Here is a 22,004-nt window from a genome sequence, read left to right as displayed (position 1 = left end):
TCAAAAACTACGTCACACAACTAGAATGGGGGGGGGGGCAGAATTTGAAATTACGCATGAAAAATATAAATATGAATAACGATTTTTTGAAATGTTTAAAAATTCCTCTGTTACTCTCTTTACTTCCTTTTTGAAGAATTCTTCCTTTTATCTATTTTCAAAATATTTTCTCTTTTCCTCATTAGTCTACTTAAATGCGAACTGAATTAATAGAAACCAATAAGAAAATCCAACCATTTTTCGCTAAAAGTTAATTTTCAAACTGATAAGTCTCCTATTATGTTTTTAGTTCAGAATTCATCTCTTTTGGTTACGAATTAACTTTTTTGTTGAAAATTAATATCTTTGAGTTGAAAATTCAGCTCTTTATAGAAAAACCGTAGCAATTCATTTTTTTGCTTTGAAAAATCAACAATTTAATTTACATTTTTTCTCTTTAGACTGAAAAATCTTCTTTGGTTGAAATATCCACTATTAAATTTTTCGTTGGGAATTCGTATTTTAACTGTTTTTTATATTAAATTCAAATCTTTTTGTCATTGAAATATCAACTATCATATTTTTTGTTGAGAATTAACCTTCTTTTAATAGAAATTTAACTGCTTGGTTGAAGTTTAAACTTTTTTGTCAACAATTCATTTTATTTTGGTTGAAGATTCATCCTTTTACTTAAAAATTTAATTATTTTGTTAGAAAATCATCCTTTTTGGTCAAAAATTTAAGAGGTTTGTTGAGCATCCGTCTTTGTGAAAAAAAGTTTTGGATTGACAATTCAACTTGCTTCTAACAAAATCATACTTTTCGCTAGAAAATTCCACTTTTTGGATAAAAATGCTAAACTGTTTTTGTTTGAAGTTTAATCATTTCTATTTAAGAATTCGATCATTTGCTTAAATTCATTTTTTGTTGTAATTTTTTGTTGTAGCAAATTCAACTATTTGTTTAAAAATCCATCTTGGTAGGTAGAAAATTCAACTACGTGAATCAAATGTTAACTGTTTTATTGTAAATTCAATTATTTTTTAAAGCTGATAGTTTTATTGAAAATTCAACTATTTTGTTCAAAAATTGTTCTATGGAAAATTCGTTTCGTTCGATTAAAAATCTATCTTTTTTAGTAGAAAAATTCTTGATGAAAAATTCATCGTTCTTCGTTGAAAGTTCAACTGACTTCTAAACAATGCGCCTTCTTTGCCTGAAAACTCATTTATCTCCTTGAAAATACATTTCTTTTGGTAGTAAATTTAATCTCTTTTGGTTGAAAATGCCACCACTTTGTTGAAAATGCTATATATTTCAACTTGAAATATTAAGCGTTTCATATTGAATTCAATATAGTGCCTATACAATAATTTTATTTAAAAGAATTCATCCCCCTATTTTCGTAAAGAGTCACCCTATTTTCCCTGTTTGAGAACATTTTGGGCTGTGAAGTCTGTTCGAATTTTTTTAACTAAAAAAGGGGGCGGGTTTTCGTATTCGTGACGTCAACCTAGGGGGTTGAAGCTTTGTGTGACGATCTGTGATGAAGCAGGAAGGCACTTTTTGTCATGAATCTAATCTGAATTTTAGAACATACCATATAAAAACTTTTTTTCTTAAGAATCCTAAGATGAAAATTCTCCACTTTAGATATATTTTTTATTCGCCGAATTTTTTTTTCCTATTGAGTATTTTATTTTGCAAATCCACTTTCGAAGAAAAGGGGCGAAAATGCTTGACAAAAGGAAGAGAAAATATCCGACAGAAAATAAAAGGAAAAGGGCTGGCAATGAGGTAATGCAGAGATATGTGAGAGTAGTAAGGCGAATGGATCGTTGTTGCCATGACAGTCCTCTGATCGGCAGACGACACGGAATTCATCACTCTCATTTCCGAGGTCTTCGATTCGTTTCCGAGGAACCTCTTATTTCTCAGTCATTGACAAATGTACCAAGGACCCAAGGTCACGATACAATGTCGGCATCCTACCAGGACACAATCATTACTGTCAGATTTGTCCACACTTTTCAAGTAATGACGCCCACGATAAGAAAGAAACAACAAATCAATTTTAAGAACAATCTTAGGACTGTATTTTCCAAACTTCAATCAATTTATCATTTACTTTACTTCGGTACGATCGTGCAAGAAGAAAGTTTTGAAGATTACAAAATAAATCATTGCAACCAAATATTAACCATAGACGTTCTGGCGTACAACAAAACTGGGTGCGAGAAACGTTGCAGGTAATTAGTGAAACGGGGTAACGCCCACCTGGGTAATTGATATAAGGTTGAACGCCCCGCGTCGAATTAAATGATCTCCACTAGAAGAAGCATCTTTGATTTTGCACCAAGAGCTTACCCCATAACCAATTACTCAGCTGGACATTACTCCGTTTCATCCATTACCAGCAACGTTTCTTACACCCAGTTTTTTTTCTGTGTGCAGACTTTAAAGCCCAATATGGTCTCAAAACCGCGAAAATAGAATGATTTTTTACGAAAATAGGAGAATAAATTTTTAAAAATAAATTTAAGGTGAAATGTATTGCATTTTCCACAAAATATTTGAATTTTGAAGCAAAAACATTAATTTTTTAAGAAAAAATTAACTTTCAACCAAGAAAGATGCATTTTCAATCAAAATGGAGACTTTTCAACCAATCAGTTACTTTTGAAACAAAATATGTCAACTTTCAAGCCAAAGACAAAAAAGTTGAATTTGTAACAGGAAAATACGAACTTTCAATAGAAACTGTAATTTTTAATAAAATGGTTGACCTTCATACCAAAGAAGTTGAATTTTCAATCCAAATCATAAATTTTCAACCAATAAGAACATGACTTTTCGATGAAATACTCAAATTTGCAATAAAATAATTTAATTTTTAATTTAATTCTGAATCAAAAACATAATAGTAAGCCTTTCAATTAAAAAGAATGATCTTTCAACCACACCAGAAGACTTTTCTATCAAAACATGAATTTTCATTCAAAAAGATAAATGGTTTTCTCAAAAAGATGAAAGCTTTCAACAAAACTGTTGAATTTTCGATCAAACAAGATGAAATTTTGTGAATATATTTGAATTTAATGCATAACTTCAAAGTAGAATTTTCAACAAAAATTGATTAATCTAATCTTAAAATGTAATAATAGACTTTTTATCTGAAAATAATTAACTTCCAATCGAAAATAGTTAATTTTCATATTGAGTTGTATTAACTCAATTCGTAATTCAGCGAAAAAATTAGAAAAACGGAAAGTTTCTTGAAAATATAATCCAGTCATCTGGCACTTTTAGATGGTAATTTCTGGGGCAGTCATTTTTTTTAAGTACTTCATTTATGGATGCATAATATGGGGTCAGATTCTGTGAACAGGATTTCGTCCCGCAACACGGAAATTTTGTTGGGAAAGGGTTAAAAATATCACATTCCATTGGATTGGTACTTTCCGGCGCATTTGAGAGGTAAAATTGTTTTTCGAAAAATTAAAATAGATCAAATTCTACGTACAACTAAAAAAAGAATGTTGTTCCATCACCAACAGTTTCGGAGTTACGGTCTTTCAAAAAACCCCGATTTTTTGTTGTTGAAATTAAAGGTATTTGCGCCTACTGTAATTCACCTGTTGACCATTTATAGATCAAGCCAACAGGATCCGAGCTACAGAGAAACAAAAAAAACATGTGATTTTTGGAAAAAAATTGGGAAAAATCGGGGATTCTAAATGGCCGTAACTCCGGAACTATTGGTTACAGAGCAACGTTCTTTTTTTAGTTTTACGCAGAATTGTATCTACCATACTTTTTGTAAGGATACTTTTACCTTTCAAATGCACAGAAAAGCACCAATCCAATGGAATGTGATATTTTGCACCTTTTCCAAAAAAATGTCCGTGTTCCGGGACGAAATCCTGTTCACAGAACCGGAGCTCATATTATGTACCCACAAATGAAGTACTTAAGAGAAAAAAATAACTGCCCCAGAAATTACCATCTTCACCCTATTTTTCCGACCAAATGACTCGATTAATAGTCGAAAAAAAAGAAAATATTTTTAAAGTAGGAAAAGCGCATTTTGATTCGAAACCAAATTCCAGAACTACCGAAATCGCAAACTCACTTCATTATGAGTTAAGTCTTGACAGTAGCGAGTAGTGAATAGTGATTCAATGAAATTGAATGAAATCACTGATAAATGAACAAATAACCATCAATTAAAATTTTGGGATTTCTTTCGATAATCTTTTTGTAATTTTCCGTAAACTTCCCAAATTTTCAAAATATTTGTTTTTATTGATTCTAAAACTGAATTTTCCAGTATTTGTTCCAAAGAAAATCGTAAGCAACAGGTGCTGAAAGTAGGCAGTTGTAACTTTTGGAGTTTACTCATCTTCGGGTCGTTTCCAGCACGTCTTGAGATCGTTCGCGATTCATCTGCCACTCCCCTCCGACTCGCCTACAACTCACCTTTGATTCGCCTCTGGCTCGTACAGCAAACTTCACAGTCGTGTTAAATTGCCTACTTTCGGCGCTTGTAGCACAATATACTATTTGACACCAAGTGAAGATTGGAACCTATATTAAGGTGGAACAAAGTAATGCTTAGTGGCATTGAAGCCGACATAATTATTTCAAGGCCAATGAGCAAACGCGATCGAGCAAACCCTCGTATCGGATCATCCTGCTTGAGTGATCTTGAGAAGACGCTAATCGCTGATCCTTTTGCACATGTAATTTGAAGCACGTACGCTCGCAGTCTCGTACGGTGATCGTTCAAGCAGGACGAGAGACCCTGTTCTAGCATTATCTTCACTAGACTTTAATGCGGAAGTGCGCTCAAGTCGACAAGATCAAGGACTACCTCGTATCCAGGAACTCTCTTTTTAACGCCTTCAGGGATTTCCAACTATTATGCTTATTATAAGTCTCTTCTCTTTTTATACAATTGCACTTCCAGAGAACACATCTGTAATATCTAATGATACTAAAAGAAAAATCCTTTTATTCAAAGACCATTAAATAGGCTGATCAAGAACAAAAAAGGGTAGCTTTAGTTTATTATTCCCATAAGTATCCCATACGATCTATTTACTCTGAAATTGATATATGTGTTAATTCAACGTTCCATTGATTTAATAATTTGAGGTGAAAAGACGTCTCCAAAAGGAAATTGGAAATTTTGTAAACCAGGAAATACCAGTGAATTTATATATTGTCAGAACATTTTTAAATCTATTTTTTAGAATTATTAAAGGAACTATCCAGTAATTTTAAATATCATTTGCATTTTGCATTTATCATTTTTAAAAACATTTGAGTTTAAAATTGTCAATTTACAACATTGCAAAATTATTAAATAATCAATTCTGAAAGACTAATTAACGGATCAGATAGCAATCAAAATTCAGCCCTGGCAAAAGAAAAATTATACAGAAAACAGTTTTCACAAATAAAAAACAGAAGTTTCTCTCGAAATAATTTAACATTTGCAATATTACTTGAAATACTTACAGAAAAAAATTCCATCATCTTGTAGATGAAATATTATCCCATCAATTAGTTATGAAAATTAAACTTAAGTCAAGTCCAAAATATATTAAATTTATAAAAAGGTAAGGATAAATTGCACGTCTTATTAACTTGTTATAGTGGAATGAATGTAAACCCGTCAGTGTTGCGCCAGTCTACCCTATACATAGGGTTGTTCATAATTTTATTCGGATAATAATTAGATAGTGTTCAATTGACTTTTTCTTTTAACCAAATCATTCCTTGCAGCTAAAAGTCCTTGTATTATTTTTCTGAAATAGATGTAAGCTTCTATTTATATTGTAAAATAGTCTTGTTGTTAGAAAGAACACATAATATTTGCATATTTTTGTATTTTTGAATTATTAAATGATTGATTTTCTTTATTAAAATACATATAAACGTAGTTGGTAACTCTGTAGAGTGGATTTCCTTATCTCATGATTGTGATCGTAAAACATATTTATTCATGTGAATATATCAATTTAATGTGCGTGACTTGTCACTATTAGCTACCATGTCAATGAGCAGGGAGCACACTCTAAATTTTACCCGATTGACTTTATTTAAAACAGAACATTTTTGTACTAGAATGGACGAATCAGGCTAAAGTGTGTATTTGATCTGAAAAAATTATTTTTTTTCTTTGCTAGAATGATATATAATCAATTAGTCGATTTGAAATTAAAGACACTACGATGGAACAAGCTCTTTGTAAAATGAATAATGTGCAAGCCAGTGGAGAACATTTGTTTAACTGTTTCTGATATTTTTTTGTGAGAAAAATTAATCTGAAACTTTTAATGACATATCTAGATTATGTTTCGAGATATTTAAAGACAAGAAAAAGAAATCAAACTGTAAAAAGTATATAAAATTGTAAACTTTTATAGATTCTCTATGCAGACGAAACATAATATTGACTAGAATTTGATCAATTCAGGTAAAATTGAATGGAAGTCTATCACTGCGTACAACTTAAATAATATTCTATAAGCGCATTTAAAGCAAATACTATAAAATTTAATTTAAAAAGTCATATGAATCAAAATCTGTCAGGACATTTGATAGATCTTTCTATCAAAATCCATCTGTCGAAAAATCCTGTATTTTCCTACCATAATATTTCTATTAAAATTCTATTGAATCTTTTCGGTACAAGACTTGCGACGTATTGAAAAGTATTAGTTTTTTTTATTAAATCCTATCAAACTTTTACAGCAGGGATTATCGATTATCTTTATCAACTTAAAATCCTTAATTTATCGCAAATTCCAACATGGTACGAACCAGTGGCAGCAGAGATATTTTTGTAAGTTTATTTATTCACAATTAAATTTTGATCTTGAAGTTACATATTTGATGAAAAAGTTTCTAGCAGCAACCAGTCCGACATCAAAAACCTGTCTTTTCTAAATAAGCCCTTAATCGAATCAATAACCTTGGGATCGGAAATTCTCGCGCTACACGTGGAACATCAATTTCAAGATGACTTACTGATTATTCACTCAAAATAAATTGAGTGGCTCTATAATGAAAAAGTGATGCTACCACATAATGGGAGGATCGTCGGGCAAATTGGCTCGCCCAATTTGGCACATTCACCGAAGCTGCATGCTAATACAGTCAACTGGGGCTTATCATGATCCTCGCAAATATAAGTGTATACAACTATAGGTGCATGGTTACGTTTTGCGGCATTGTATAATCTAGATGCTCAAAAACACACATCAAACTCTTTATCTAGGTCAGGAAACGTCCATGAGCTACGTTACGAATATGGGGGGGGGGGGAGTCCAATGGAATTAACGCCACGAACTTGGATAACGTTTAATACGTTTCCTGGTGATAAATTTTAACAAAGTTTGCGAATTTCGCAGAAGATGGTGCTGCAACGGCACAGTTCAATAATAACTTAATAAGTTTGAAAATCCCTTTAATATTTTAGGCTTCACACTCCTTCCCCTGTTCCCTTTTTTAACGGATTGCTCTTCTTCTCTTGTTTTCAAAAAGTTTTCACTTTTTCCTCTTTTTCTAGTTTTTCGCATAAATTTGAATTGAACTAATGGAACCTAATGAGAAAATCCAACTATTTTTTGGATAAAGTTCATTCTTTTTTGTTAAAAAGTATACTATTCTATATTTATTTCGAAATTTACCTCCTTCAGTTCAATTTTCTAGTGTTTGGTTGCAAATTTAATTATTTCGTTGAAAATTTAACTATTTTGTTAAAGAGTAATCTTTTTTGGTCGAATATTTGAATACTTGGTACAAAATTTATCTTTACTAGTTGAGAATTGAAAAGTTGGCCTGAAAATACATTTTATTGGTTGAAAGTTCAACTGTTTTGTTGAAAATGAATTTTTGCAACCTAAAATGTAACTATTCAATTTTTGTTTAAAGATCGATATTTTTTAGCCAGAAATTCAATTGAGTGGTTTGATAATGCATGTATTATGTTAAAAATTCAATTTGTTTGTTAAAGTAATCCAACGACGTGACTTTCAGGACAAGGGGCGGGAGGGGGGGGGGTCAACAATTTGTAACTGAGTTTATGGACAGCCCCTTATTAACAATGGAAATATAAACACGCTTCTCAACATTTCGCACTTAACTCACACATTTCAATCTTGTCTGGACTTGCGACGAGGAGATTAGGTAGAAATACAACCCTTGTTTAACGTGTAAACATAGGGTTCGCCAGACGCGAGCAACAAGTGCCCACCGGTTACTGCGTCGTAAACGTGGACGTTGGAAAAATTCTACAAGGGAAGATTTTTTTTTATATTTTCGAAAATGTGGGGTATTGTTTGAATTTTCCGCCACAAGAGGGGAGGGGGAGGAGGGGGGGTGATCACGTATTACTGTTTCTTATGTCGGAATGGGAAGCAAGATCTTTTATGCATAAAAAAATTCTTACTACAAAAGAGTGAATCCTAATATATTACAACTTCGAGGAAATTCTAGCCCAATTTCATTCTGTTTAAGTAAAAGTATTGCATTTTCAACGAAATAGATAAATTTTTACCCAAATATTTGATTTTGCAACCAAAAAGACGACAAAATAGTCCAATTTTCAGCCAGAGATGAATTTTCAGCTAAAACGATGAATCTTTAACAACAACAAAAATATTTTTATTAAGTCTAAAAGGTATATTCTAAACACCTTTTCTATGCATCAGCCTGACAAATACAGAGCTATGAATCTGTTTCCGAATATTGTAATCATTAAAAAATGAGTGCGATTTTGTGAAAATTGAGCTTCTTACCCTGAAACGAAACAAATTAACCTATCGCCGTGGAAGTAATTCTGGTTGGCTAACGTGCCAACATCGTGTCATCTTTTTCCTCTTGCGACGTTACAATGCGAGCAAGGCTCTTTGCCAAGCAAGAAAGACATAGTAAAGGAGAAAGAACCTTTTTAAAGCAATTCAAGTACATTTATCGGGCGTTTTGTTCGCCATTTCCTCAACGATTTCCCTCATAGATTCCTCAAGATTTATTGACTTTGTACAGAGGCTGTATTTCCAAGAATTTTTCTCTTGGCAATCGTTTCGAACTTCACTTAGTTAACTTGTCTGACCACTTGCTGCTTTCTCTCCTGGCTGGCCAAGCACACTCTTTACTACTCCATTATAATTTATTAAATGCGATATGAGACACATTCAAGTTCTAAGTTTTTAAAGAGAAATATATATTGAATTTTCAATAAACGGGATTAATTTTCTAGCCAAAAACACGAGTTTTCTACCAAATATTTAAATTTTTAACATACAAACAATAAATTTCTAACTAAAAATAGCATAGTGCAATTTTCAGATAAAAATTAATATTTCACCCAACAAAATATCAATTTTTAACACAGAAGTTTAATTTTTAACCAAAGAGTTGAATCTTAAAGAAATATTAATTTTTCAAACTAGTTCATCTTTTAACCAAGTAGTTAAATTTTCAAATAAAAAATATATATTAATAAAATAATATTTTAATAAAATATAGTTTAATTTTTAACAAAAAAGAGATTAGTTTTCATCTAAAAGTATGAATCTTTTAAATTTTTGTTTTGAACAAAAGTGTTCAATCCAAGGATTATTTTTTTGAATAAATTAGTAATGTAGTTTAAGGACGGTCCTTTATGCTTATCCTTATAATATTGTATACTCAAAATATCATTTCATTCGATTTGTCTTCATTTTAAAAATAATGATTATACCTATTATTCTGAGAGAATAGAGTTTTTTCTAAAATCAGATATCACTTTTCCAATTAGTGCATCATATAGTTCGTAAACTTCGCATTTAATATACGTCAATAGAATTTTTTATTGCATTTTATTTAATATTTTTGATTTAATGTTTAAATTTGAATTTTTCTAATGATGTCAGGTGTACCGGATTTTCTAGAAATCACTGCTTAGGTATTAGTGATTTTAAAATAATTTTCCTGGATGCAGTTTTGATCTTGCTCACATCGCATTACAAGCATTTTTTCCAATTGAGCATTGGGTCATTGGATTAAAATCAACTATAATTTGAATGTAAAGTATTAAGGCAAAATTCAAAACAGATATTTCAGCCAATTATATCCACATTAAAAACTAGAAGCATTACAATTTTCAAGCATTGGAAATTTGAATTGGATAGGTTTCTGTAATTTGCAAAGAATTTGGTTTTGAAAAATGTATTCAAATTGTAAGAATGAAAATTTAGAAAAACGAATTATAAATGAGGCACATATTCGAAGCAATCTACATAGGCATAAGTTTTTGAAGCAAGTATCTTAAATTATTTAAGCATCCGATTTGTAAAACCTAAAAGTTTAAAAACCCCTAAAGTAGAGGAAAGAATCGCATGTTAGTATCTTTCCAATTTGGGAGCAACCTACATTGGAATTCTTCTTTTCTTAGAATTGATTCTAGAAAAAAAAATCATTTAAATGTCGGATAATTCTTATTGGGATCTGAAATACTCGAATACGCCACCTGGTGATAGAATCGGAAAGCCCTGAGCGTAGGTAAATTTTGACGGGTAGTATAGGCGAATATACGAAAATAATGTTTCTAAAGGTTTTACAGTGTTTTTTTACAGTGAAACCGGGGAAAAAATAAAAAGTTACAAATAAAATAAATTAAACTTTATCAATGGAGTCTTCGCCACGAAAATCGAAGGGCAAAGTATTTTGTTGAGTGTTTGGTTGCTCTTCTACTGCTCAAAAGCATGAAATTGTTCGGTTTTTCGGAATTATAAATAAACTCCTATTTAAAAAAAAATTATGAAGAATCTTATTGTAGATTTACAGCATTTACTGATAGTACGGATCGAGAAATAAAACATAATAAAGTAAAAAACGCACGAAATTCTAACGGATTTTCAAGCTTGTTCCACTTTCAATAAAAAAGTTTGAAGAAAAAGTTATAATCATCATCAAGTATTTATTGTTTTTATTCTTCAATAATTTTTCAGCATACCAAATGAAAATAATCGAAACAAGTTCTAAATAAAAATATTCTCTTATGTACAAATATATCAACATAACCTCAAATCTGAAGAAAGTTACTGCTGATAAATGACAAATATTTGTCATTTCAAGTTGATATCAATTAAATTTTGCATTGAAATGTCGATAGTTAATATTACATTTTAAATTTTTATAAGGGAGAAAAATTGGAGAATTTATTATTTAGACAACAAGAGTTTTTAAATTCGAAGTTTGCAAACAAAATGCAATAATAGAAATTGAGGTTTCATTTTCCGAATCTTTTTCCCAAAATAGAAGGTGTCCTGCATGTCAAATTCTTTCTCCTTCTACGAAGTTTCTACATGCCGGTGTAGATTTTGTGAAATCACAAATTGGAACTATTGTTATTTTCATTTTCAAGGTTTAAAACTAATTTTCAATTTTTTTACATGAGTCTTATGAGATGTCTACCTACTATCGCCGGCCATATTGCTTTTGCCGCTAGTGGTGAACTTAAGATTTCAGATCCCAATAGTACTTTATCCAGAAGTACAGTTTTATTTTACATTTAATTTTGAATGAAAATCCACAAACTGTATTCAGTTTTGGAAATGCACATAAGTGATTAAATCGTTTGGAATTCGGAAGCGACGTGGCTCTAATGACAAGGTGCTTGACATCACTACATACAATAGTAGATTTGCCACGCTGTCGTGGGTTCAAATCCGAGCACTTCGAGAGAAGAAATGCAAAAGTTTTTCTACCTTCTCTTCCATGGTTGCTTTTGTACCAAGTTTTGTTTAAAAATTAACCTTTAATTTGAAAATTCCTTTCCAAAATTCTCTATGGTATGATGTCTGATAACAAGGAATATCGGTTGATTTTTTTAAAGATTTAAATATTCCTAAAACAAAAAGTTATATGTTTTTTAACCACAAAAGATTAATGCTCAGTAAAAAAAAATTTAATATATTTTCTTTTGGGTTTTGTTATCTCAGTTCACATTAAATTTGAGTACTATTTTTGTATAACATTATTTTTACCCCCAAATTACGTTAAGCAGTAAAAATATAGAGAAAATTCTACAATGATTTAGAATTGCGCATTTTTCAATTACTCCATATATCGAAAATCATTGCGAGAGTTCGTTTGGAATCGTAGATCGACTTTAAAGGCTAAATTTCAATAATTTCACCCTAATAAACATTTGTTCCAAGTTCGAAATTTGTCTATACATGTAATTTCATACCAGTTTTCGTTCTATTTTTCTTTTTTTCTCTTTTGTTCATTTGTTTCTTTTGTTTTTATACTTCTGTTGTTTCTTGAATTATTTCTTTTTTCCTCCACTCCTATTGATTATTTGATTTGATTTTTTTTACTACGATGCAATGTACGTATTTTGTGTTTATAAAACAAGATTAATTCTGTGAAAAGTACAATACAAAAGAAGCAACAAACTAATAGACGAGTGGAAAAAATAATACAAGAAGCAGAAGAGGTAGAAAAGGGGAAAGGCCGTGAAGGAAAATAAAAATAAATGAGAAATAAAAGAAAGAAAAATAGAAAAAATATTAGGAAAAAAAAGAAGAAATTCCAAACATTCGATAAGTCTGTCTAAAAATTACTGCCAAATAAATCAATTGATGGGATCTTATGAGGCAATCTAAGCAATCACCTTGTTAGTCTCAATTTATAGCTAAGACGGAAATAATATTATATTTTGTCGTAAATAAGTAAGAGAAGTTATGGATCGAAATATAAAATACTTGTAAAACAGTATCAATAAAATATCCTAAAAAATGTATTTTATTGCGAATCCACAATTTTTAGAAAATAAAAAATTAGTAATAAGAAAGTCTTACAAAAGTGCAATCTTATAATTTCATCAGCGCCTAATATGTTTCATGATCCAACACACTTTGTGCAATCTGAATTTAAAAGTGTGCATTCAAAAATTAACTATATTTTCTGGGCAAAATTTTTCAGTTTTCTAAGCTAGTGTTTATAAAACATTTAAATTAAATTTTAATGTTCATCTCAATTATTATTCTTTAGTGTATAAATAATCAAAACTCCTACTTTGTATTGCAATCTTCGTAGTTGTTCCCATATTTCCCTCTTTTGACCGTTTTCTCGTTTTTCAACTTATTAAATGTGAACTGAATTGAATCCAAAAGATAAACCATGTATTTTTTGTTGAATGTTAGTTCTTTTTCGTTCATAAGAAAAAAACCTTTTGAAAAGAAAAGAACCTTTTATATCGCTCTTCTCTAGTGTTCGGATCTGAATCGACAATCGTAGGGCTTTCAAGCACCTTACGGTTAGAGACACGCTGATTCCAACTTACAAGTGATTTAATCACTTATTTTTATAAACGAAATTTTCTTATAATTTATCTGCTTCGATTATAATTTTAATCTTTAGACATTTCTATAATATTTAAATATTTTGATGCACTATTTCAGGATTCGCAGATTTAATCTTCAATCAGCTAAAACTTTTAAAATTCATTTTCAAAATTGTATATAGTTTGTGGATTTTTATTCAAAATTGGTTGTAAAATAAGAAATTTCTTTCAGATAAGTTACTGTTAGGATTATCCATAATTTGAATGATTTTTGTTATAGATTATAGGATTAATTATAAAAAGAGAAAATTTCAAATTTAGGTGCTTCCAAATTTAAAAGCTACTAACATTTTTTTTACTTCCAAAGTTTTTAAAATTTTATGTTTTACCAATTGGATAAACCATTATAGATTGTTGCTTCCAAAATTGAACACTTCGTGAATTGCTTGCTTTTCAATCACAATTACGATAATTTTTAAAAATTACATTGTTCTTTGTGCTAATTAATATGTTTCAATATTTTCATTATAAGAATTTGAATACATTTCTCAAAATCATATTTATCCAACATACAGAATCGTCTGAAATTCAAATTTAAAATATTTTCAAATATGATTGTTTTTTAGTTTCTTCTTAGAACTTATTTGACTTATTTCTTTAGACTCATTTGATTATCCTTTTTGTTGAATTCAACAGTTTTTAGTTTAATATTAAAATATTTCGTGGCTTGAATCTATGAATTAAATTTCTCCATGATAAATTTACCTTTTTTTATTCAATATTAAAATACTTAGCAGACAGTGGAACAACTATTATAAAAATTCATTTGTTTTTGATAGTGATTCAACATTGTAGTTTGAAATTTATATCCATGATCAAAAATTGAAGTGTTAGAAATTTCTTCTTTTTTGGTTGATAATTAATTTTTTTACTAAAAATACAACTGTAATATATTTGTTTAATTTCTCTTTTTATATTAAAGAGTTTTTACTAAATGGTCTATTTTGGTCTATTATGGTGTACTATGGTCTATTATAAATGGTCTAAATGTCTTCTTTTTAATAGAAATTTATCCTTATTGGTTGAATCTTTTAATATTTTTTTGAAAATCCATTTGATATGGTTGAAATTTTATTTTTTGATCTGAAAATTTAACTCTTCTATTTTACATTGGAAATTTGTATTTTTTGTCATAAAATTCATATTTTACTTTGAAAAATGAAATCATAATTTTAGTTTATTATGTTGAAAATTGTACTATTTGGTTAAAAATTCATTTTTTGGTTGAATATTGATAATTTTAGGTAAAATTTAATGTTGGATACAATCTTTTTCTATATTGATCTCCTAGGTGTAAGAATTTTTTTATAACTGGTGTAAACTGAAATTCCATCAGTTGATATTTGCTAAATGAAAGAAGGCAAAGAATACAAATGTTCCCAAATGAGTATTTTGACGCCTAAAGTGAAGAAAATGAAATTGTGTCATGAAAGCTCATCTTTTATTTCAAAAATTGAATTGAAAACTCAACCTAAAAATTGAATCAAGTTTGGGTGAAATCTGAGATTTGATTTTCCTTGGGAATGAGCTTTAAAGAAGCGGGAAATTGAGAAGAAAATTGAAGAGGCTTAAAGAGGAGGTTATGCGCGTGAGTTGTGGAGGGACAAAGAAATTAGGTGGAAAATTATTTAAATTATTCCTTTCCAATGTGGCGACAGGTCGCGGCATTCTCGAAGGGGCCTTCGGTAGAGTGGAAGGCGAAGCCACTTAATAAAGAGCCGCTGACAGCGTGACAGTGAAGTAACTTCGTTCACCGGAATTTAAAATTAGATTCATAAAAATTATTCTAATAGATTCTCCGGCTGGGGACTGTGAGAGGGGATGCAGGAAGGGGTAAATGAGGCAAATTCGATTTGACACGCTGTCTTCTCTTCTTCCTTATTTCCAGAGGGATGATGAGTGGAGAAGGGTAGAGACATTCTGGAGGTAGGAGAGACAAGAAGAGAGGTCGGACTTGCGAGGAAAGGGCGAGTTATGCAAATGCGACAATAACCGAACGTCAATCAAGAAGAAAGTTAACTCGAGGTTCGCCTCGACTTTACAAAGAGTCACTTGGGTGGAGGAAGTTAACCGAAAACTTGCAAGAATTCAGGCAAATCGACAGTGTGAAAGTCGATCAAGTTGGAATTAAAATATTACGGCATTGATGAAGAGGCCCTCTGGAAAGAATTAGCAAGATTGGCATTGAATTTATTTAGAAACGAGGGGTTAATTACACAGAAAAAAACTGTGGATATGAAACGTTGCGGATAATCGTTCAAGCAGGGTAATAGCCAGCTGATTACAACAAACTGCGGTAAACTTTCCGTGGTGACAGGCCTGTGACATGCTGCCTCCCGGTGATATCTGCGATTCACTACCGCAAGTTTACCTCAGTTTGGTGTACAAACCCCGCCTTTACCCTGCTTGACCGATTACCTGCAACATTTCCTACCCTCAGTTTTTTTTCGTGTATAAGATAGCCAGAGATCACAGAGATTATAGACAATTCTTCAAAGAAAATTATTATATAGAAAACAGTTATAGGACAATCAGCATTGGAATAATTAATACCAACATACTGGAGGAATTAATGCACAAATAAACATTCCGCAGCCAAAACTTTGGAATTCCCTTGATACCTTTGAAATCTCTTTAAAACCTACATCTTCAAAACAATTAGAGTAAAAACATTCTTTGAAATTTCTTGACATTTGTATATATCTCTTAAAATCCGTTAGAGTGCCTTAAAATCCCTTGGATTCTTTGAATGTCGTACAAATCTATTTCAAAAAGTATAAATAATTTAAAAGCCCTTAAATATATTTTGAATTAAATTGATTCATTAAAGTGCTATTCGTAGAAAACCGTTTAAATCTCTACAAATCTTTGAAATCACTTGAATCCTTGAGGATTTAACGAAATCCTTCAATATTTTGAAGTTGTGGGAACTAACTCATTACAGCCAGCTCCGCTTTTGTTTGTTCATGCTTGAGGACACTCCTGAGTGACAACAGCAGACCCCGCGCATGCCGCGCAGCGCCTCTTACACCGCGGCGTCAATTCTCCGAAGGGCTATAGAGGGGAGGACTATTGAAAGGTTTCACTGTATTTGGAAATCTACCAGATTCTTTCAAATCTTTTAGATTTTTATAAATTTTGTTTAAATCCTTTAGAATCCCATGATATTCCTTAAAATTTTCAGATATCGTTTAAAAATCCATTTTAAAAAGTGTAAATCATTTTCAATCCTTTGAATATGATTTGATTTAAGCTTCTTCATTAAAGTTCTCTTAAAACAAAATTAACAAAAATTCTGATTCAGAAGAGAACCTAAAATAATAGTTATAATTCTGTACGGACATTTACAGTTCTATCTCAGAATTATAATTATTTTAGAAAATGCTCTATACCAATTTCCAAAATTCTTATTTATTCTCTGCGGAAATTGCCTTTTCAAAAGTCAAAATCATAATTTTTTAAAGGAATTCCATATTCATATCGTAAAACTTACCTTCCTTTACTGAAATTTCCTGTCCCAAACTCAAAATTATCATTCTTTTCTCAAATTTCCTTTCCGGAAGTAAAAATTATCATTCTTCACGCGAATTCCCTCTCTAAGACTCAAAATTATATTTTATTATGCAACTTAGAATTGTAATTCTTGTAGAAAATGCACTGCTCAAAAACAAAATTGCCACTCTTAATTTGCATATTATTATATTCGAAACAAAAATCGTGGTCACTGAATCACATTTCCGGTCATTTCCTGGTTCTTACCCAGTGAATAAAATTTCTTTGGGTTCTATCAATAAAATTCAGAGCAGAAGCTTAATGTATTAACACAATTTGACTTTTTAAAAAGGATTGATTTTGCGTGACAGATTTGGGAAATAGGTTTTAAAAAGATTTGAGAAGAAATCAATGATCTTGGATTGAAGAATAAATCTTCAAATGTGCAAATGACTGATGAATCATAAGCAACACGACATTTTCACTTGCTACTTTGTTATGTGGATCTTAATTAAATATTCAATGCATGTAGAAGAGATTGCTTTATTGCATGTATTTAAAAACTGCGTACGACAATTTCAGCATTCGAATCTGCGAATGAAATACTTTTTTGATTTGCAGGTGTTGATAACACCTGGGGATAAAAAGAAACTAAACATATTTCACTGACAGAATTATGTTAGTTGCACTGCAAAATCTAAGGCTTCATTCTGCGCAAAAAATACGCAAATATATTGATTAAAGAATATACAGGAACATGTTTCAGCTTGAATAGCATTTTGCTTTCAAATTTAAAGAAATGAGAATTTGGAAGAAAAATCTAATTATTAAAAAAGAAGAAACAGCGGTAGAGAATGTCTTCGATAATAATGTAATTTGGTTACTTAATATTCCTTATTCAAATTTAAAGAGAAAGGGTATAAATACAGATAAATTATATCATGATTACGCAAATTAGAGTATACACTGAAAAGGGTAGCAAAGACAAGAATTGCGTAAATTTTATTCAAATTAACCATCTTTCTCGGAACAATACCATCAGTTAAGCATGAATCCCGAGTAATTCATACGAGAATAAAACCCCTTCCTAGTTAGAAATGTTAGGCCAATATTAAACCAATATTGAACCAATATTGGCGGCAATATTGAGCCTATGTTGGTAAAAGACTCAAAATTGACAAAATACAATCACGCAATCAAATAATTATTTTTGTTATTATTTATTTTAAAAATGTCAATCATTTATAATTGATAACTATTATTTAATTCATTACTTAAAACTAATTAATTATTATATTAGCAGCCAGTATTGATTCAATTTAGTTCCCAATAAAATCTCACAAGCCTTGGGATTCCCATTGGGTTGTGGGAAAAATTCGGTTTAATCAAATTTTAAGAAAAGATTAAAAGAATACTTTATTTCGCTATAAATTTCAAACCTAATGAATACGTGAAAAAAATTTAAGGCAAAAAAAATTATTGAGAGAGAAACCACCAAAAAATTTGGATAAGAAAGAATATAATAAGCCACATCTATTCAGTTTCGTTCCATACTAATAATTTATATTAAATTTGACTAAATTATTTTAGAAATCGGATCAATTAATGTAAATTTTCTCATTTTTGCGTCTCTTTTGCTTATATTATGCAATTGAAGAAATATTACGACACACAATCGATGGAATGCCATTTGCTCAAAAGCTAATTGCGTGCGTATACTAGTCATTATATTCGCTTTCAATAGAGTTTATATAAACCTTATTTTATTTGAAACGGAAAAACCCTCTTTGAATCTTGTTTTGTGCCCAAAGCTAGCTTTTTAAACATAAGAATGCCCTAATCTTTCTTGTAAAGTTTCCAAAAATTTTAAATTATATATCCTTTATTTGAATTATTAAATAATCTAATTTTCAGTTATCATTTTCTGTAGATTATGAAAGTAAATATTTCACAATAAAAATCAACGCTTGCGTTTTTATACGTTAGAATTGATTTGACTTAAATTGGTCTAAATTAAACATCTCATTCATTCAATTTCAGAATTGACTTTTGAATTAAGACAAATTTGGCTTGAATATAGATCTATTGCACTAAATTTGATACTGAGGTATTCTTAGTTGGGTGCCAAAAATTCAAAGTTTTAAACTCTGCTGTTTTTAATGAATGCAAGTGAATTTTTATGTGACTAAAATCGTTACAAAAATTTATTTTCAAAGAAAATATATTTTAAAGAAAATTGGTAAAAGTCGATTTTTAGGGAATATTTTCCCGAAAAATAAGCTATGATTAATTAAAATTTAATCATTTTTGAGAAATTCGTAAGAAGCAACAGTTACAAAAAAATCTATAAAAAAAATATTGTTAAAATAATTATTTTTCGTAAGTTTGTAACTTTTTATAAAAAGTTAGTTAATAAAAATATTAGTTTAAAATATAATTTCAATTCTTCAAATCTTAGATTTTATAATAAATACAAACTAAACACAGAAAAGTTTTTAATTCAAACATGAAAAATCGTACATATTTTCAATCTTTCAATATTGTCAAATTTCATATTTAAGTCTGAATATTTTTAGGTTTGAGGATTTGAAGGATTAATAATATCATGGTTTCAGATTTAAATCGTTCAAAATTAAACAAATTTAAAGCATTCGAAATCAAATAATTTTATATTGAAATATTCAAAATTGTTTGGTTTCAAATTTAAAACTGCCAAAACCAAGAAATTGCGAATAAAAATTAATTTAAATTTAAGCGTTTCCTAAAACCGGGTTGTATCAAATTAATTATTTCACAATATGTAACTCTCAAATGCAAAAATATTTTATTTCAAGGAATAGAAATTGTATAATATCAAACAGGAAGAATTCTCAACTGAATCATTTAAATTTCAAAACCTTGAAACAGAAAATTCAAAATTAATAATGATAGATTAGTGTATTAAAAATAATCTAAGTTTGTCTTTTTTAATAAATTCATTTTATGAAAATCTCGTTTTTTTTTAATTTTTGGTTTTATTCAAAATACAATTCCATTTTTGTACCAAAAAATATATATTTTTTAATTGAAAATATAACTATTCGGTTTAAAAGTGGGACGATGGTCGTGGGGGCTAAAGCGTAGGCTTTGGACCCACTCCTTCGGCTTGCGGGTTCGATTCCCGCCTCGCACTCTGGAAGAGTCTCGGTGGCCCATGCGGGGTGAACACTAGCCTAGCGAAGGGAGTTGTTCATCTCCGAAGAGTCGTTGGTCCGGTAACTCTAGAGAAAAAGGTTTTCTCTAAGTACTTAAGGCTTGTTGCTCTTGGTGGTTCGGAACCCACCTTAAACTGTAGGGGTCCCCCTTCCACCACCAAGTAAGTGTGTGGAGGGTGTGTAAAGGAATAGAGAAAGTGTAAGAAAAATGTAAACCCTTAGGGGATACATTAGAAGCTTCCATTCCAACTATTCGGTTTAAAGTTTATCTACCTTGATTGATAATTTATCCATTTGAGCAAGGATTTAATCATTTTGTTGAAAATTAATTTTTTTCGTACAATTCAACTGGTTTAAAATTCGTCTTTTGATGGAAAAATAATCTTTTTGGATTGAAACTTAACTTTTGAGAAGTGAATTCGAATTTTTGTGTTGAAACTTGAACTGTCTTTTAAAAAAGTCGACTGTTTTTTATTAGATTTTATTCTTTTTTGTTTGAAGATTCGATCATCGACTTAAAATCTTGGAAAATCAAAGTATTTAACATTAGATTTAATATGGGTTTACCCTGAATTTTACTTAAAAGAATTTATTTCTCCATTATTCCCATATTTTTGTAAAAAATTCACACTACCCCCTTTTTATATTAAATTTTGGGCTACGTTACTTCTCGAGTGGGTGGGGTGAGAAAACTAGCGTTGTCAACGAGGAAGGATGTCAGGTAAGAAATAGTACAAAATTAGTAATTTAGTTTATGGACAGACCCTTATGAACTCTTTTTGCACTCCACAGATTTTATCTAAGAGCTTTTTGTAATCAGCAAATGTGGTCTGTGAGGGGTCGAACGCTTAAGTAAGTGAAAGCCAATTGAGATCATTAATCTCTAATCTATCATTTCAAGTATAATTCTCTTTCTTTATTTCACGCACCCGATTTATCAAAGGATTTATTTCATGTCACACTATGTTATCGTTGTACATGCTATACAACAGTGTTAATACAATGATATTTCTTCGCTGACATTCTGTCTCCAAACCAGTCCGATTACGATTTTCTTGCTCTCATGATCAATGATCAATGGTCATTGGCTCTTGTCAAAACTACGAAAGTAAATTTACCTCTTAATCTTATCTTTTATATTTTAAATTCTACGTAACGTTTGCTAGTCACTAAACATATTTAAGGAAAATTGATAGTCCCATTGAACATTTTTATTTTACCCTCGTCTCCAATGCGAAAGAATTTTACTAGCTCTCCTAATTTATCGTCTTTATATAATTATTTACTTTTGCTTAGAGTTTAATAAAAACTAATATTTATGTCGATATGTTTGTAAAATTTTCCAAGAAAAAGTTATTACTTGCTATTGCGTTGATGGAATTGCTCAAATGGACAGCTTTCTAATTATGACACTGCGTTAATAGAAGAGGTAATGAAGAATTTTAGTACCGATTCAGGAATATTTATTTTTTATTTTTTAGGAAAATGGAAAGGAAAGGATAAAAGCTCTAAAGAAAGCCAAAAATGTGATAGATCAAAGAATGAAAGTCTCTCTGAATTTGGTATGTTACATGAAAATCGATATTAAATTTACGAAATTCCCAAAAGACCCTTGAGGAAGCATTAGCGAAATTGATAGAAATAATTTTTGATTAAAAAAAAAAACTTCTCATTAGTTTTAAAAAGTACAAAAATTAATAAAAATACTGTAAAAGTTTCATTGGAACTTCAAAAACTATTTTCAATTTGTAAATAATTTTAAGTTAATAAATTCGTAATTAAACTCTATTATTTTTATTAAAATTCTGTTCAGATATTGTTTTAGTCAAAAATATTCTATTTTCAAAATATTTAATTTGACATTCTTCTAACATCATTGAAAATGATAGCGTGTGTTTAGATTTTTTAACCAGAAAATCTTTTAACTGCTCAAT

General features: G+C 30.1%; 1 protein-coding gene and 1 long non-coding RNA gene across 2 annotated transcripts in view; one reads left to right on the top strand and one right to left on the bottom strand.

Annotated features, from left to right (window-relative positions):
* LOC117171080 (forkhead box protein O) overlaps window positions 1-22,004 on the bottom strand; it is a 297,585-nt gene that overhangs the window by 36,829 nt on the left and 238,752 nt on the right. The gene's annotated exons all lie outside the window — the stretch shown is intronic.
* On the top strand, window positions 20,664-21,113 carry LOC117171082. Its single transcript, XR_004466844.1, has 3 exons — window positions 20,664-20,791; window positions 20,863-20,922; window positions 21,014-21,113. It is a non-coding gene; the product is annotated as an uncharacterized LOC117171082 (long non-coding RNA).

Source organism: Belonocnema kinseyi, chromosome 4 (assembly GCF_010883055.1).
Source record: "Belonocnema kinseyi isolate 2016_QV_RU_SX_M_011 chromosome 4, B_treatae_v1, whole genome shotgun sequence".
NCBI classification, from domain to species: Eukaryota; Metazoa; Arthropoda; class Insecta; order Hymenoptera; family Cynipidae; genus Belonocnema; species Belonocnema kinseyi.
The sequence above is the reverse complement of the archived record's forward strand: the minus strand, read 5'-3'. Positions and strand labels throughout refer to the sequence as shown.